The following is a 17,166-nucleotide window of genomic DNA, read 5'->3' on the forward strand; positions in this document are numbered from 1 at the left end:
GCTGACTCTTGCATTCAGGCTTCCCTGAAGTATATCTTTCTCCTTTAACAGAAGCTGTGGCATAATTTTTAATTAATTCTTCAGGAGGACTTATTACTGGGAATGGAGAAAGAGCTCATTATAGTAATGCTTTCACATCTGTTGTGTGGTTTGGTGCCACAGGCCCCTTGGGTCCAGGCTAAACTGTTGTTCCAGGATCTGTTTTATTGATCTGAAACCCACCCACCACCTTTTTAAAGAATAATTTGTTTTAGAATAATTACCTAATGATGTCATACACAATAACAATTGTACTATTTTAAAAGATCTGTAAATCATGTATGCTCATGTGTATAGATAAAACAGTTGCATATACAAATGTGCTTCTTTATATGTTTGCATTTGTGGACAGTAGTTTGTCATCACTGAAATATCAAGTCCATGATTTTGGATCTTGTACACTCTCACAGCACACAGAGAGAGATGGTGGAGGCACGTTCAACCTGTGCTGAGCCTGGTAACCATCTGGAGGGGATTGCAGAGGTTGACACACAAAGCCAGAGGTCAGCAGAGGGACCTTTTCCTACCTGCAGTTTCTTTGGAAGACTAGGGTTCAAGCTTACAGTGTTGGTGGTGGTTTGTTCTCTGAGGCTGCTATAGCAATGTTGCCACCAGCTGGATGGCCTAAAACATGTATGGTCTGCCAGTTTTGGTGGCCAGAAATGCAGAATCAACACAGGACCAAGCTCCCTCCAAGGAAGATCCTTCCTGCATGCTGTTGCAGGTCCTGGTGTTGCTGGTGGTCCTTGGCTTGAGGGCTATCTCTGGCCTTGGTGACCACGTGACCTCCCTGAGTATCTCTGTCTTCTTTCAAGGACACCAGTCGTGGTAGATTATGGCACCACCCTGCTGCAGTTTGTCCTCCTCTTACGTTAACTAACTGCATCTGCAGTGGTCCTTTCTGCAAATGAGGTTCTGAGGTGCTGCAGATTAGGACCCCAGCATGTCGTTTTGCAGACTCAAGTCACCTCATAACAGTAGTTGTGTCCTACCCCATTGCATACCACCCTTCTCCCAATTCCCCTCGTGTACTCCAAGGTGATTACGTAACCATACATGACCCAGGCCCACTGGCCATTAGACACTTTGACAGGGTGGCTGAAGAAATTCTTTGTGCTGAGTAAAATGAATGTGTAATAAGGGCAGTACTCTGAGGGCAGGGTTGCATGAAAGGGCAATAGAATCATGGGTCCTGATAAACAGAAGCCTGTTTAGCAGCAAGGTCAAAAGCCAGATGCAGAAGTAGAAATTAACTAGGTAGACTTAAAATTTATTGGTTTATTTTTGGAGACTGTGTTTCGCTCTTGTTACCCAGGCTGGAGTGCAGTGGTGCAATCTTAGCTGACTGCAACCTCCGCCTCCGGGTTCAAGTGATTCTTCTGCCTCAGCATCCCAAGTAGCTAGGATTATAGCCATATGCTACCACTCCGGGTTAATTCGATGTAGACTTTTTATTTCACTTTTCTTGTTTGTTTGTTTGCCAGGGGAATTCCAGCTGTTCTCCTAACAGAAGGGCAGTTTTTGAAGAAATTAAGCAGGACTTGATGTGGATTGTCATAAGCTGTCTCTCCCTCAAGAGGTAACTTCTCATGTTTGCTGGTTCAGAGGTTCAGGGAGATGTCTCTGATGTGTAGATGTCTGAGTTTGCAGCTCAGGTTACCTTTGGGTCTGGGACCCTGCTTTTGACCACTTGGTGTATGTGGGCTGTTTTTTCATGTGATGGGACAGGGGAATGCTGTGAACATGGCCGCTGTTCCGCTTGGGATGTTGGCTGAGCGCTGCTGGCCTGTGTGCCTGGAATGCTCTCTGATTCAGGTATCTAACATTAACTGAGAGGTCACAGTCACCAGCAGAGCTTCTGAGACCGGCACTGTTCTGGCCAGAGAGTCAGGAAGAGAAGACATTTTGCTCTTGTGTCTGGAATCAAAGGTCTTTTCCACCGAGTCTCGTGTGGTTTTCTCAGATAGAAATGCTCTCTTGGGAGAGTCTTGGGTGCCAAGTGAAACATCTTTCAAGACCCTGTGGCTCTTTTCAGGGAAATATTAAACCCAGCAAACATCTGCTAAGAAATGTGCTGTATTTGAAAGTTCTTGCTGGGCATTGTGGCTCACGCCTGTAGTCCCAGGGCTTTGGGAGGCCAAGACGAGTGGATCACCTGAGGTCAGGAGTTCAAGACCAGCCTGACCAACATAGAGAAGCCCCATCTCTACTAAAAATACAAAATTAGCTGGGCATTGTAGTGTGCGCCTGTAGTCACTGGGAGGCTGAGAGAGGAGAATCTCTTGAACCCGAGAGGTGGAGGTTACAGTGAACTGAGATCATGCCATTGCACTCCACCCTGAGCAACAAGAGGGAAACTCCATCTCAGAAACAAAAAAGAAAATTCTCAGTGTTAGGTGAAGCCTTGACCCTGGAATTTTCTCTTTTGGTGGTGGTGGCATCACATGGTAAACAGGTGACATGACTCAGGGCCCTGCAGGATCAGCTTCCAGTGGCACTTGTAAAGGTAGGAGATATGATTTCACATTCTCATTAGAACCCACACACAAGATTCAGCTTATTTTAGAGTATCTGTCAGTTCCATCCATCTTGGGGAAGATGTCACACTCATAAACAAGCTAACCACACAGAAACTGGAATTTCACTTTGGAGGAAGAAAATCTGAATTCTGTTACATGAGGTAAATACCGGTAGTTTAAAGCCACAAAGGATCTCTTTCTTTCAGGTAAAGCTGCTCTTCTGTGCTCATGCAATATGCTAGAACATCTGCTTACATTTTTATGTCAAGAATTTCAGACCAGGTATGGTGGCTTACATCTGGAATCCCAACACTTTGGGAGGCCAGGGCAGGTGGATCACTTGAGGCCAGGAGTTTGAGACCATCCTGGCCAACATGGTGAAACCACATGTCTACTAAAAATACAATAATTATCTGGTTGTGGTGGCAGGTGCCTGTAATCTCAGCTACTTGGGAGGCTGAGGAAGGAGGATCACTTGAACCTGGGAGGCAGAGGTTGAAGTGAGCCAAGATTTTGCCACTGCACTCCAGCCTGGGTGACAGAGCAAGATGCTATCACCAAAAAAAAAAAAAAAAAAAAAAAAACCAAAAAAAAAGAATTTGCTAAAATAAATCAAAGATTTATTTTATTTAGGATTTACTTTATTTAGGATTTACTTCATCGTAAATCAAGAACTTCAGGCAGGGGCTTTTCTTCTAATAAAAAATGTCATTTATTCCATTTAGACATGTAAATGCTTAGGTGAGCAGAACAAATTATCCTCTGGAGATATAGGGGAAAAAAATCAGTCTGGTGGTTTCTATGGCTGCATGAATCTGGAAGGTAAATTATTTTTAACCCACTAGACTAAAATTTCACCGAAGTCTACTTTATGGTGGCAGTCTGTTCAATAGTGGTTTTGTTTGCATGCTTGCATGAAGGCAGACAACACAAATTAAACAATTATTGGCTTGGATGGGGGGCAAATGCATTGGGTTAGTTTCTATGACACGTACTCTCATTACCACCAGTGCACTCCAGTTTCAGCCTCTGTATCAGTTATCTATTGATTGCTGTGTAACAAATGACCCCAAAACTCAGCAGGTGAAAACTACAAACGTTGATGATCTCATACAGGTTCTGAGAATCAGGAATCCAGGTGCAGCTTAGCCAAATGATTCTGGCTCAGGGTCTCTCACAAGATTGCAGCTTGTGCTGCAGCCTTTAAGACCTCGTGTGGCGCTAGAGGATCAATTCTAAGCTCAGTAAGGATGTTGCAGCAGCAGAAGTGATGCATCATGTGCAGCAATTCTGTTGGTCCCATGGACCAACCTGGTAAATGTGGGACAGGCTGGTACTGCAGTGTAAATTCCAGAAGCCTGGGCTCTTGCATGCAGTCCAAGAAGCTGCATATCACATTCCTGTTTGTCTTTTGCATGCATAAATTGGGACCTTGGTTAGAGAATAGCTCCTGTTGAGTCCGTAATCATCTGTCAGAAAATGCTAGGAAAAGTACTACCCCAAAAATAAAAAATAAAAATAAAAAAATGAATTAATGAATCACATACCTATTTTTTACTCTTAATTGTATTCTTGAACAGAAAAATAGTTTTCCCTCCAATCAAATCTAGACAGTTACTGAGCTCCCTAATGGTCGAGCCTCCTCAGCACCCACCTGCACCATAAATTAGTGTTTATCTTCTAGTTAATTTCACAGCCACTGCTGCATCTCTTTGCTCCTTCTGCCTCAAGACATGTAGGAAATGTTGGCATTTCCCTTTGAAAAGAACGAAACAATTGAATAACTTTCTTTACAGTCTATTGTGCACAGTTAACTTAAAAAGTTAATGATAATATTTTTCTCCAGACAAATGTTCACCAAGTTTACGTTTTCCCTTTTACTCATGATTTCAGTCCCTTTGTTGGTCTTAACTCTCACAGCACTAAGATCATTCATCCATTTGTTCATTGGGTAGATGTTTTTTGAATACCTGTGGGTCTGAGGCACTGGTCCGGGAAGACAGGGTCATGAAGACAGAGCACAGTCCAAAGGGCAAACAATTTTCTCAACAGTGATTTGAGGCCTATGAGATTTGAACAAATGAGCCTCATGAGAGCAAGTTCTGGACACTCAGCCTGCCTTTCTGGACACATTGCAGGTTCCTAAGATTTTAGAGTTGGGAGGGAATCTTTGAGATTCGCTTGTAGCTCTTACATGTTATAGACAAGGCAGATGTCCAGTGAGGGGTGGCTTCCTCTATTGGAGAGCTGAAGGTGGGATGAGGCAGTGGTGGCACGGGCACCACCTCACCTGGGCACTTGTGTTACCTGGAAACAAGGCAGAGCCTGCTTTGGCATGCAGCTTCGTGGTACCAATATGTTTTTGTCTTCACAGTGACATGGCCCTGGCTCTGAGACTCAAGGCTTAGATGGCAGCCCCACTTCTGGCTTTCATTTTTCCCTGGAGAGTTCTCGCCTTCCATGCTTTCCAAGTCTACCTGAGATGGGCAACCAAAATTTCTTAAGGCAGGAAATAGTTGAAAATAGAAGTAGAATGTGAAAGACAATGACTTTCTTTTGTTTGCATTTTTTTTTTCCTTTTCTTCTCTCTCTGACTCTGTTTTTTTCTTTCCTCGTCACCCACAAATAGCATCTACTCATTTAAGCCTTTCCTTCCCTTTTTCTCTTCCTCCCTCCTTACCTTCTTTCTTTTCTTCCTTTCCCCTTCCCTGCTCCCTTCCCCTCCCCGCCCCTCCCCTTCCCTCCTTCCTTACTGCTGTCTTCTTCTTTCCCTGCCTCCCTTCATGAATCATTTTCCTGGCCATTTCAATAGACTTGAGAAAATCCTTGGAGAAATGGCCATATATCACTACAGTGGGTTCCTTTCAGGACTCAAGATTCCAATTTTTTTTCAATATTTTGCTCCTACAGACTAGGAGTCCTCTTCATGCTACAGTGTGCACTGTGTACAAGACAGCTGTTCTTCTTACGAAGTTTCTTTCAGAAGGTGGCTCCACATAGATGTCTTTCACTCTGAACTCAGTGTCATGGGGCGTGTGTGTGCCCACACATTGCCAGTTTCAGCTGTGGGCAAACAACCAATATTCTGTCACCAAGATAAACATACAAGGAAAGCATTCTCTCTTTGTGCAGCATCATTTGCATCCTATAAAATAATGGCTTCTCCTTAATGCTGACCTGTCTTATGGGTAGTTTTTAATTAGTTCCAAACAGAACCTAATGTGGCCACTAATATTCCACTTGCTAAAACAAGGTCAGTCAAGTTCGATCTGCCATCATTGATTACATGCATGCAGTCACCCAATGCTGTTTGCCCAAGCATCTGTAGGCATATATTGGCCAGTGCTGATTCCCCAATGCTTGTAAGGGGCAGGACTTAGTTAAATCTTAAAGTGACTGCTGAAAATTTAAGGATCAGGAAGTCATGTCTAAAACAGGAGTGATTATAATAATAATAATAGCAGTGACTAAGACTCATCCTGGTTCAGGCTATTTACTTATTTATTTTTGAGACTGTCACTTTGTCACCCAGGTTGGAGTGCAGTGGCACAATCTCAGCTCACTGCAGACTGTGCCATCTAGGTTCAAGCGATTCTCCTGCCTCAGCCTTCTGAGTAGGTGGGATTACAGGTGCCCACTACCACACCTGGCTAATTATTGTATTTTCAGTAGAGATGGGGTTTCACCATGTTGGCCAGGCTGGTCTCAAACTCCTGACTTCAAGTGTTCCACCCACCTCAGCCTCCCAAAGTTCTGAGATTACAGGCGTGAGCCATCACACCCAGCCTCTGGCTCAGGCATTTTGTTTGGGGTCACTTGGTCTTAATTAGCAGCACTCTGGGATTTGAATGGTGCTATGCTGTTGCCCACAAAGCCCATCAGTGGCACCATTGCCTGTGTCCTTCAGGACAGGCTGTTACAGAGGGTGGCTCAGGTGTTGGCATCGTCATCCCCATTTTATTATAAGTGGGGGAAACTCAGCCAGGAATGGTCCTTGCCCAGATCCTCTGGGGAACCCTGTGAGTTTGTAACTCCACGTGCAGCCCACCATGTCATTGGCCCCCAAATTGAGAGATACAGAGGGCACCGAGGTGTAAGGCTGTTGGCTAGTGATGTGAGCCACTTGTCAATCACCTGGGCATTCTGAGGCTCACAAACATTAACCTGGACCTTCGTCAGGTATCTCACAGAACCTACAGTAATTGAATCTGTTAAAAATAACTTCAGTCTGGGTACAGTGGCTCACGCCTGTAATGCCAGCACTTTGGGAGGCCGAGGTGGGTGGATCACGAGGTCAGGATATTGAGACTATCCTGACTAACATGATGAAACCCCATCTCTACTGAAAATAGGAAAAACTAGCCGGGTGAGGTGGTGGGCGCCTGTAGTCCCAGCTACTTGGGAGGCTGAGGCAGGAGAATGGCGTGAACCCGGGAAGCGGAGCTTGCAGTGAGCCGAGGTTGCGCCACTGCACTCTAGCCTGGGCGACAGAGCAAGACTCCATTTCACAAAAAAAAAAAAAAAAAAAAAAAAAAAAACACTTCAAAGACAGAAAATTGCTTTTTGTTCACTAGATATGGCTAGTCTTCAGCTAGAATGATTGGGGGTTTTTAATTTATTTCACACTGGTCAAGGAGAAAAAGTAAAATATGTTGCAGGTAAATAATTAAAAATTTTCATACAAGATGAATCATGTGGCCCCCCAAAATGGAAACTCTCCATATATTCATCTTGCCATCTGCAATTCACAAATTGTAAAGCCTGCTAGATTTGCAGTGTCCAGTAGCAAGAGAATGGGAGCTACACATGGAACTTATACTTTCCTAGTAGACACAGGCAAAGAGTAAAAAGAAGCAGGTGAAATTTATATCACAATATCTATTTGGCTGGGCGTGGTGGCTCACACATAATCCCAGCACTTTGGGAGGCTGAGGCGGGTGGATCATGACCATCCTGACTAACATGGTGAAACCCTGTCTCTACTAAAAATACAAAAAATCAGCCTGGCATGGTGGTGGGCACCTGTAGTCTCATCTACTTGGGAGGCTGAGGCAGGAGAATCACTTGAACCTGGGAGGCAGAGGTTGCAGTGAGCCAAGATCACATGACTGCACTCCAGCCTGGTCGACAGAGCAAGACTCTGTCTCGGAAAAAAAAAAAAAAAAAAAAAAGCAATCGTACTGTGTATTAAATACATATTGCAACACCTATATTAATATATAATAATACCATAATATGTTTAACCCAGTATGTCCAAAATAGTATCATTGCTGCAAGCAATTCCTATTTTAAAAATTATCCATAAGATAGTTTATGTTCTTTCTTTTTTGTACAAAGTTTGCAAAATCCTTTGTGTTCCTTGGTCAGTGCAGTCTGAGATCTCAAAACTCCAGTGCCTGTTTGATATTATGCTAATATAGTTAGCCTGGGGTGGTAGATGTACACTTGGAATTCCAGCTACTCAGTAGGCTGAGGCCAGAGGATCACTTGAGCCTAGGAGTTAGGGGCTGCAGCAAGCTATGATCACACCATCCCATGTGACAGAGCAGGACCTTGTCTCATGAAATAAACAAAAAGTGAATTGGCCAAGAGAAGTCAAGGTCATCTGTCTTGGAAGGGACCCAGGTCCGCAGTCTGTACTGTTTTTCTCTTCCTCACAGCATCCCCTTAAGATAAAAATTATGCTGGGAGTGGTGGCTCATGCCTGTAATCCCATCACTTTGGGAGGCTGAGGTGGGTGGATCTTGAGGTCAGGAGATCCAGACCATCCTGGCTAACATGGTGAAACCCCATCTCTACTAAAAATGCAAACAAAAATGCTGGGTGTGGTGGTGCGTGCCTGTAGTCCCAGCTGCTTGGGAGGCGGAGGCAGGAGAATCACTTGAACCCAGGAGGTGGAGGTTGCAGTGAGTCGATACCTTGCACTTCAGCCTGAGTGACAGAGTGAGACTCTCCAAAAAAAAAAAAACAAGATAAAAATGATTATTCCTATTATATACTTACGGTAAAAAAGTCTCAAACAGCTGAAATAATTGGACCAGGACTATAGAAACTAGTAAGAGCTGGAGCCTGGAATTTGGCCCAGGACTGCCTTCTTTGACACTGGCCGAAGAGCTGCAATCTCCTTTGATGTAGAAGCTTACTTCAAGCTTTGTTTATGTGGTAAAAACACCCCAGGGCTCCAGAAACTTAACGTTTGGTTCTACCTCCAGCAAAGTACGTTTACAAAGTGGTACTGCAGGTGATGATCCTCATTTGCCCGTCTCTGGGATTACTAAGGTATAAGCACTCTCTGGGTTTCTGACTAGGAAATCATTCCTAGCTATGGATACTGATCCTCATTCACCTGGATTCTGGGATTGCTAGCTATAAGCACTCTGGGAATACCTCGGTTTCAGAAACTCATTTGTAGCTGTAGATCAAATGCTTCACTTCTTTTCCCATGTGTTGCATGAGGTCTTTTCTTTCTTTTTTTTTCTTGAGACAGAATCTCTTGCTGCCACCCAGGCTGTAGGGCAATGGCACGTTTTATGGGTTCTGAGTATTCCTGTTGGCTGGTGAGGTGAATTTCCATTTGGTGAAGATGATACTATTAAGTGGAGGTGTCTACTTCATAGAAGTTGAGAAGAGATAAATGCACACATATCCAGCCCTTGGGAACTCTGCTGTATGATGAATTATTTCCTTACACTTGTGGTGAACATTTGTACCTCTGATGTGCACAGGAGCACAGAACCATATGTGACAAGTGCTTCCATGTGGACTACATCTGTATGACACCGTGATCACCAATTGGAGCCTTAGAAATCCAGTGGGAGGGCCGGGCGCGGTGGCTCAAGCCTGTAATCCCAGCACTTTGGGAGGCCGAGACGGGCGGATCACGAGGTCAGGAGATCGAGACCATCCTGGCTAACATGGTGAAACCCCGTCTCTACTAAAAATACAAAAAAACTAGCCGGGCGAGGTGGCGGGCGCCTGTAGTCCCAGCTACTCAGGAGGCTGAGGCAGGAGAATGGCGTGAACCCGGGAGGCGGAGCTTGCAGTGAGCGGAGATTGAGCCACTGCACTCCAGTCTGGGCGACAGAGCGAGACTCCGCCTCAAAAAAAAAAAAAAAAAAAAAAAAGAAATCCAGTGGGAGTGGTGCAGTGGTGGAGATTGGATGAACAGCTCCAAGGCATCATGTTTTTAATGTAACCAATTCATTTCTGGCTGAAAAGGCTACTCGTTGATGTGGTGGGCACTATGATAAGATGGTGTTAATGGTTAGACCACGGCGTTTCAAACAGATGCCTTGTGAGTCCTGAGGCCATTGTACATCTCAGATTATTTTGGTGTTTTTTTCTTCACCTTCCCCTCTATGCCTCCACAAAGCATTCTCTGGAAGTGCTGAGGGAGCAGAACAGGGCAGCCCCATGTGGAAGATGCCCTCTCCAGAGTAGAAAGTCAGATTTGCTGAGATCTCTGACTTAGGTCACCTGCACTCATGCTTTTCATTGTGATTAAGAAGTTGCTTTCATATATAAATACACGTTTGTGTAGTAATTATTTCTTATTGATAGCAGTGTTACCACACGTGTAAATTAGTATAACCAAATGGCACAGCTACAGTGCTTCAGTAAAATTTAGAGGGCATATTTATTCTCAGTAGGAATTGATCTAGGGAGACCCAGAGAGTGGGGACATAAGGGCTATTTGTAGAGGGGACGACACAGTAGCTTCAAGATACAGCAACATTAATGCATTAGGCTGCTGGCCTGTAGGGGATCACACTTCCTGCAGTGATGCCCGTAAGACCCTTGGAGTGCCAGAAAGTATAAGCAACAGTGTGTTCCTGCCAGTAACACAAAAGTGTCTTTTGAACAAGAGGGGCACCAGAAAGATTAAATTTGTGTAGAATGTGAAAACTTGAGTTTGAGGAAACAGACACATTTACAAGTTAAAAAGGTGGATAGGCTGCACTGTGGTCAGCTGCTGCTAGATAATAGTTATAGTGGGCCTGTGTTGTGGACTGTGAGAGGTTTAGTAGCATCCCAGGGCCCAGGAGATACTTGTAGCACCCCCTCCCCCAGTTGTGGCAACTGAAAATTTCTCCAGATATTGCCAGATGTACCAGGAGACCGTGGTGGGAGCATGCAGTATCACTGCCTGTTGAGAACCTCTGGAATAAATAGGTAAATGCATACGAACACAAGGATCTTAGTCCTTCTTTGAGAGAAGGTGTCCAAAATGTAGACACCAGCAGAGCACATTGAAATAGGTTCTTTCACAGCATTGTGCACATGATAACCTGGGGATACCATGGGAGCCTGAGGAGACAATGATCAGGCTGTGCCTGCTGGAATCAAGAAGGCTCAACTTCAAGATCTGGAGGAGACAAGTTTTAAATTGATCCTTGAAGGTAGAAGTAGGTGAGGAACTAGAATGAAAGGATCAGCATTAGGTGGGCCTTTACATTTTTTCTGAGTAATGTGTATGCTATTTAAAAATTTGTCATTTTTCACAGATATATCTCACTTTGTTTCTAAGTAACAAGTATGTGCAAAAACGAATTTTTATTAGCTAGTTAATATAGTCAGTGGAGTATTATTTCCAGATTTCTACTTTTTATTCCTTTGTAATAATAAGACATTGGTTACAGTGAAAATACTCTTAATTAAGCCATATTGTAGTTTCTGAGTTTAGTTGCCTGAATTTCATAAAGGATCTTCAGCGCACTGGGGGTGTTTGGTGGATAGTAGTGCTTGTCTTGCATTCATTTGACATTTTAAGGTGGTTGCCATTTAACATTTCATGTTCTCAGGACTCTAAAGTATGAGTGATCACTGTAGCTATTTAGAAACTCAAGAGGTAAGCACATATGAGTTAAGGATTTATGCACATTCCGAAGAGAAGCACATCACACAAATATAAGTTGCGTTTTCTATGAAAAAAGGCTGTGATGCTGTGTGCACTCGTACGTCATCTGTCTGTAATTTATTTAAAGTTTTCGTTATAATAGTGAGGACAGTAACTGAAATGGGGCTGGGAGCAGACTTGGATCAACTCTGGAGATGGTGTAGGCAGTAATGGGGACAGAGGTGCAGGTGAGGCTCAGAGTGCTGCCTTCCAGCTGTGAGCTTACGTCCTTGTGCTTGGGTATTTATCCTTCAGTTTCTTCTCCAGTGCCATGTCATCCACCTGAGCTGCCTCAGGTTTGCTCTCTGATGCTGTGCACACACAAATCAGTGCCTGGAGAGAAACAGGCAGAAGCCTTTACAAGAACTAGTTGCCATTTGTTTTTTTATTGTTAGGCCTTCCAGTAATGTGTGAAGTGTACTAATTGAATGTGTGTCAGATTAACTCAGTTGTAAACTCTGCATTATGATGCTATTAATCTCTTCAATGTAGGCGAAATGGGGATGATGGCTATTGCTGCAAGCCCATCTGCTCTACCCATGTAAGTTGGCAGGGATATGGTACCGTGTGACTTCTACTTCTCTGTCCACTTTATGGTTGGTGTTTCTGCTCATTAAAAAGCCCAACAAGACCCAGAGATATCATAGGAGTCCTCAAGAAGGAAAATACAGTATTCCAGGGAGTTATGGTGTCCATTACAGGCTCTGAACTTTCTTAAGTTCATGTATTTATCCAGGAACTCGTACTTAACAAGCTGTTTTTTAAGTTTCTTTCGTGAGTCACACACACTCCGAGTTAAGAGTCATGGCTACAGAGGCCCCTGCCCTGATGGAGCTTGCCTGGTATTTGGGACACTGATAGCAAACAGGAACAAAAAAACAAAATACTTTGATGACAGTAACATATCCTGTGATAGAGATGAACAGGGTAACATGGGTTGGAGGGGGATTCCACATTAGATGTGTGAAGAAGAGATGGATGAACTGAGGTTTGTAGAATGCAGCTGGAATAGCCAGGAGAAGAGAGTTTCAGGTGGAGAGGCCAGCACATGCAAAGGCCAGGTACCCAGGAGCCTCAGGGAAAACACAGAAGCCAGGCCAGCATGGTGGACTGAGTGACCAACAGGGAGCTGAGGTCTGTGTGTGTGGTGAGCAGAGCCTGCAGTGCCTTGTAGGCCATTATGTTGTGGGAAATTGAGGAATCAGAGAGACCAAGTGGAGTGCAGGAAAGTGTTTATTTAAGGTGTACATTGACTTAACGGACATGTGTCCTGAAAGTCTGAGCCGAGAACAAAGAAAATTAGTTCCCTTTAAGCATCTTGAGGCAAGCACTATGTGAAGCAGAAAGCAGGCTTACAGAAGCGAGAACAAAGGCTGCTGTGACACTTTTGCAACATTTCTTACATCTCTGGGAAATCTTGGTTTGCAGCTTATGCTTATGTGTCTTGTGACCTTGCATCTGTGCACAGAAGAAAGAAACAGGATTTTACAGAGCCTACGAAATATGAGGAGGGTAGATATGGTTAATGTTTCTTGGGACAGGCAGTTAATGTTCTTTAACTTCGGGGGTGCTACTTAAATTCTTTTTAGCCTTGGTTAATACAGCAGTTCATTCTATGAGCAATTATTGTTATTTCTGTTACTATTACTATTATCTTTTTATTATTACTACTTATGCTACTATTCTGTTGTTTTCTTAGAAATTTCCTACTTCAGTAATACAAAGACAATGAGTATGAACTTGAAACCCTGCAGCAGCTTCCTACCACACATTCCAGTGGCTGGATGCCAGGTGCAGGATGGACTGTGATCACTCCCATTTCCCAGGTGGGGAAATAACCTCACCTTCCATTAGCATAGCTCAGTGGAGCCAACAAGGGAAGAGGACAGATTCAGGACACTGTAAAGTGCAAAATATTATTGGACGTATGTCCTGGCTATGGTAATGAAGGTGTGGCGTGTGACCATGGAGATGTGACTTGTGGAGACCACAGGCTAGAAGAGGGACGAGGTGCCATGAATGGGTGGGTGGAGATCTCCAGTGTGGGCATGCCACATTTAAGATGCTGGTTGAACCTCCAAGTGGCCGAGTCATGGAGGCCATGCAGGAATGAGTAAGGAGCTCTAGAGGTCAGGGGCTGGAGACATCTGGGATATAGTGCTAGGGACTGGATGCATTCACTGGGGAGACAGATGGTGGTGCAGTCAACTGGGGCACTCAAAGGTCTGGAAGAAGCCTTTTAGAACAAGCTCTCCGAAGTATTTCCAGAGTCATTTAATACCTCCTTGCGTTTTTCATAGGCATTCAGAAGCTCGTGGGAGATAAGAATATGGGGAACCTGGCCATCCAGAGACTTACATAGGGAATATGCGTTAATAACACCATCTTATTCTCACTGAGTCCCCCCTTTTTTAAAATAAGGGAGATGGGGCTTAGACTAAGAAGTGTTCTTAAATTCCATCCCCCCTCCTTTTTTTCTGACTTTGTAGTTTTCAAAGTACAGAGGTACTTTGAAATGGTAGAGAGAAATGATGTATACAACTAAATTAGACCTGATTATCTGCTGTTTTTCTTGGACTTTTGAAGTTTTTGCTAACAATCACAGCATAGTTTTGAACATTATATAACAGTATAATGTGTTAATTTTTAAAATGCATCTTATGGTTAACCTTGACTTAAGAATACCCAGCTCAGGCCGGGCGCGGTGGCTCAAGCCTGTAATCCTAGCACTTTGGGAGGCCGAGACGGGCGGATCGCGAGATCAGGAGATCGAGACCATCCTGGCTAACACGGTGAAACCCCGTCTCTACTAAACACTACAAAAAAACTAGCCGGGCGAGGTGGCGGCGCCTGTAGTCCCAGCTACCTGGGAGGCTGAGGCAGGAGAATGGCGTGAACCTGGGAGGCGGAGCTTGCAGTGAGCTGAGATCCGGCCACAGCACTCCAGCCTGGGTGACAGAGCGAGACTCCGTCTCAAAAAAAAAAAAAAGAATACCCACATAGATTAACACAAATTTAATGAACTGAAATGTGCCCTTCTGCTGCCACATAGTTCAGTTGTTCCAGGGATGGAAGCTGGCTTGAGAATTTCTAAGTTTGATGAACATTCAGATGTTCCAGAAACTATCATGATTCTGAAACGTTTTGTTAGAAATGCCTTTACTGTACCAGGAAGTATATCATAACAATGCTTTTGAATCTGAAAAGAACTGAATCCTGTACATTTTTTATTTAAGAGTTTGAATCCAGCTTATAAGGAAAAAAAAGAAAGCGGATGCTATATATTTTTGGCTTGCCAGTTTGAAAACAAACTGGTTGATGCCCATTTTTACTGTCATCATCATTTTGATCTTTGTAATTTTTTTTTAACCAACAGAGGGGTCTTTGCAAGACATAGTGCCATTGAAGTGGCAAAATGCACATAACATAAAATTTACCATTTTAAGCATACAGTTTAGCGGCATTAAGAACAATTACCATCCACCACCAGAACTTCTTTATCTTTTCACAATGATTCTCCATTCCCTCTCTCCACAGCCTCCAGAAACCCCATTTTACTTTCTGTCTCTAGTTTTGACTAATCTGGTAACTTCATATAAGTGTAATCATACATAAATTGTCCTTTTGTTTTGGGCTTATTTCACTTAGCGTAGTGTCCTTTAGGTTCACACACACTGTAGCCTTTGTCAGAATTTCATTCTTTTTAAAGACTGAATAATATGTCATTGTTTGTATCAGCAGCATTTTCTTTATCCACTCATCCGTTCACAGACGTGTGGGTTGCTTCCTCTTTTTGGCTATTGTGAATAATGGAGCTATGTACATTGAAGTGCAAGTGTCTGTTTGAGTCTCTGCTTCCAGTTTGTTTGGGCGTACCTAGCAGTGGACTTGCCGGATCAGATGGTAATTCTGTTCACTTTTTTGATGGCCTGCCATTTTGTTTTTCTGAAGGTTTAATTCTTTGTGAGATGTGATGAAAGTCGGGTTCAACCATGACTCCTGTGATCTGATGAAAAGGTTAACCTGCTGCAGCCTGCAGGCCAAATTTAGCCCTTGATGTTTCTGCACAGTTGACATGCTAAGGATACTTCTCATATTTTTGGGTGGCTGAAAAAAACTGAGGGATAGTATGTCATGATCCATGAAAATAAAGTGAAATTTAGATTTCACTGTATATAGTTGAAATTTCATTGGAACACAGCTACACCTGTTGTCTGTTCTCTATAGAATAGAAGTTGTATGGCCATGTATCAGGATTTGCTGTGACCCTTCAAGAACAAGTTTGTGGGGGCTGGCGTGGTGGCTTCATGCCTGTAATCCTAGCACTTTCAGAGGTCAAGGTGGGAGGATTGTTTTAGCTCCGGAGGTGAAGACCAGCCTGGGCAACATGATGAAATCCTATCTCTACTCACTTAAAAAAAATTAGCCAGGTGTGGTTGTGTATGCCTGTAGTTCCAGCTACTCAAGAAGCTGAGGTGGGAGAATTGCTTGAGCTTGGCAGGTTAATGCTATAGTGAGCTGAAATCGTACCACTACATTTCACCCTGGGTAATGAAGTGAGATCGTGTCTCAAAAAAATAAAAAAAAATAAAAAAGCTTACTTATATATGTTGACTGCACTGTCCAGCTGCATGGGTTTTTCCAAGGTTCTGAGTACATGCATCAAGCTGTCCACCTAGTTAATCACACAGTCCTACACATTAATTCTGTTGCTTTTTTGTATGTAATCACCAACCCATTGCTTAAGCCCCCAGGAGGACTTTCTTTAGCAGGAGATGCAGAATGTAAAAACTCCAACCAAGTCTTTCATCTTGCCCATTTCAGGTACCTTTTCTTCTCTGTTTGCATTCCAAAACATAGCTTCCTATCATACCTTTTAAGGAACTGCCTATTCCCATTGACTAGGAGATAAATATCTTTATAATAAAGGAAACAAACTGACAAAAACCGTCAAAATCCATTTATTTTTTTCAGACAGTGTTTTTGGACAAGAAACTACCCGGTCAGAAGGCACAGTCTTCTATTTTTAATTTGTGGTATTTCCATAAAATCATGTAGATCTTACACATCTAAGTAGTAGGGTATTTTCAATTTTTTTTTTTTTTTTTCAAAGAGCTGTTCTCTGCACTGAGGGCTGGGTGTGACTTATAAAAAGTTAAATTCACATAACATCCATCTCCTCCATTAGTTTCTTTCATTTAAACAACATCTTCTTCAACATATCATTTAAGGGCAACAGTTTGTTCAGTATTTAATTTGTTGTCAGGAATATCAGCCCCAGAACTTCTTAATATATGTACCTAATGCTATTGCACATACCTATATAATTTACATTTAACTTATTATTTTATTGAATTCATGAGGGTAATCTTAGGACCTGTGATAAATTTGAACAGGCACACTACAAATCAGGCTAAGTTTAAACCAGGAAGCCGACTTTAAGACTGTTTTTGTAGGAAACTGGGAATCGTGTTTTCTCTTTTGAAATTGTATTTTAATTGTATTTGCATGAAGAAGAAGCTTGTTTCCTATTAAACTGCTAAAGTGGGAACAGTAAAAAAGAGAAAGGTGGGATTTGGGAAGTATGACATGAAGATGATATTGTTAGAAAAAGGATGCATATAATTAAATACGGCAAGAACAGTGCTACTTAAATGTGAAAGCTGCTAACATTTTAATGTTCTCTTTACAAACACAGGAAACTAAGAATTT

General features: G+C 43.0%; 1 protein-coding gene across 7 annotated transcripts in view; it reads left to right on the plus strand.

The window, feature by feature from the left end:
* Nucleotides 1–17,166, plus strand: part of TBL1Y (transducin beta like 1 Y-linked) — a 212,005-nt gene that overhangs the window by 97,100 nt on the left and 97,739 nt on the right. For 4 of the 7 annotated variants that reach the window (XM_030926290.1, XM_030926289.1, XM_030926283.1 and 1 more), the window contains exon 4: nucleotides 1,524–1,618. The exons of the other annotated variants lie outside the window; for them this stretch is intronic. The gene's annotated coding sequence lies outside the window, so the exon portion shown is untranslated. The remainder of the gene's footprint in view (nucleotides 1–1,523; nucleotides 1,619–17,166) is intronic. 7 annotated transcript variants of the gene reach the window in all.

This window comes from Rhinopithecus roxellana, chromosome 22 (assembly GCF_007565055.1).
Source record: "Rhinopithecus roxellana isolate Shanxi Qingling chromosome 22, ASM756505v1, whole genome shotgun sequence".
Classification (NCBI taxonomy): domain Eukaryota; kingdom Metazoa; phylum Chordata; class Mammalia; order Primates; family Cercopithecidae; genus Rhinopithecus; species Rhinopithecus roxellana.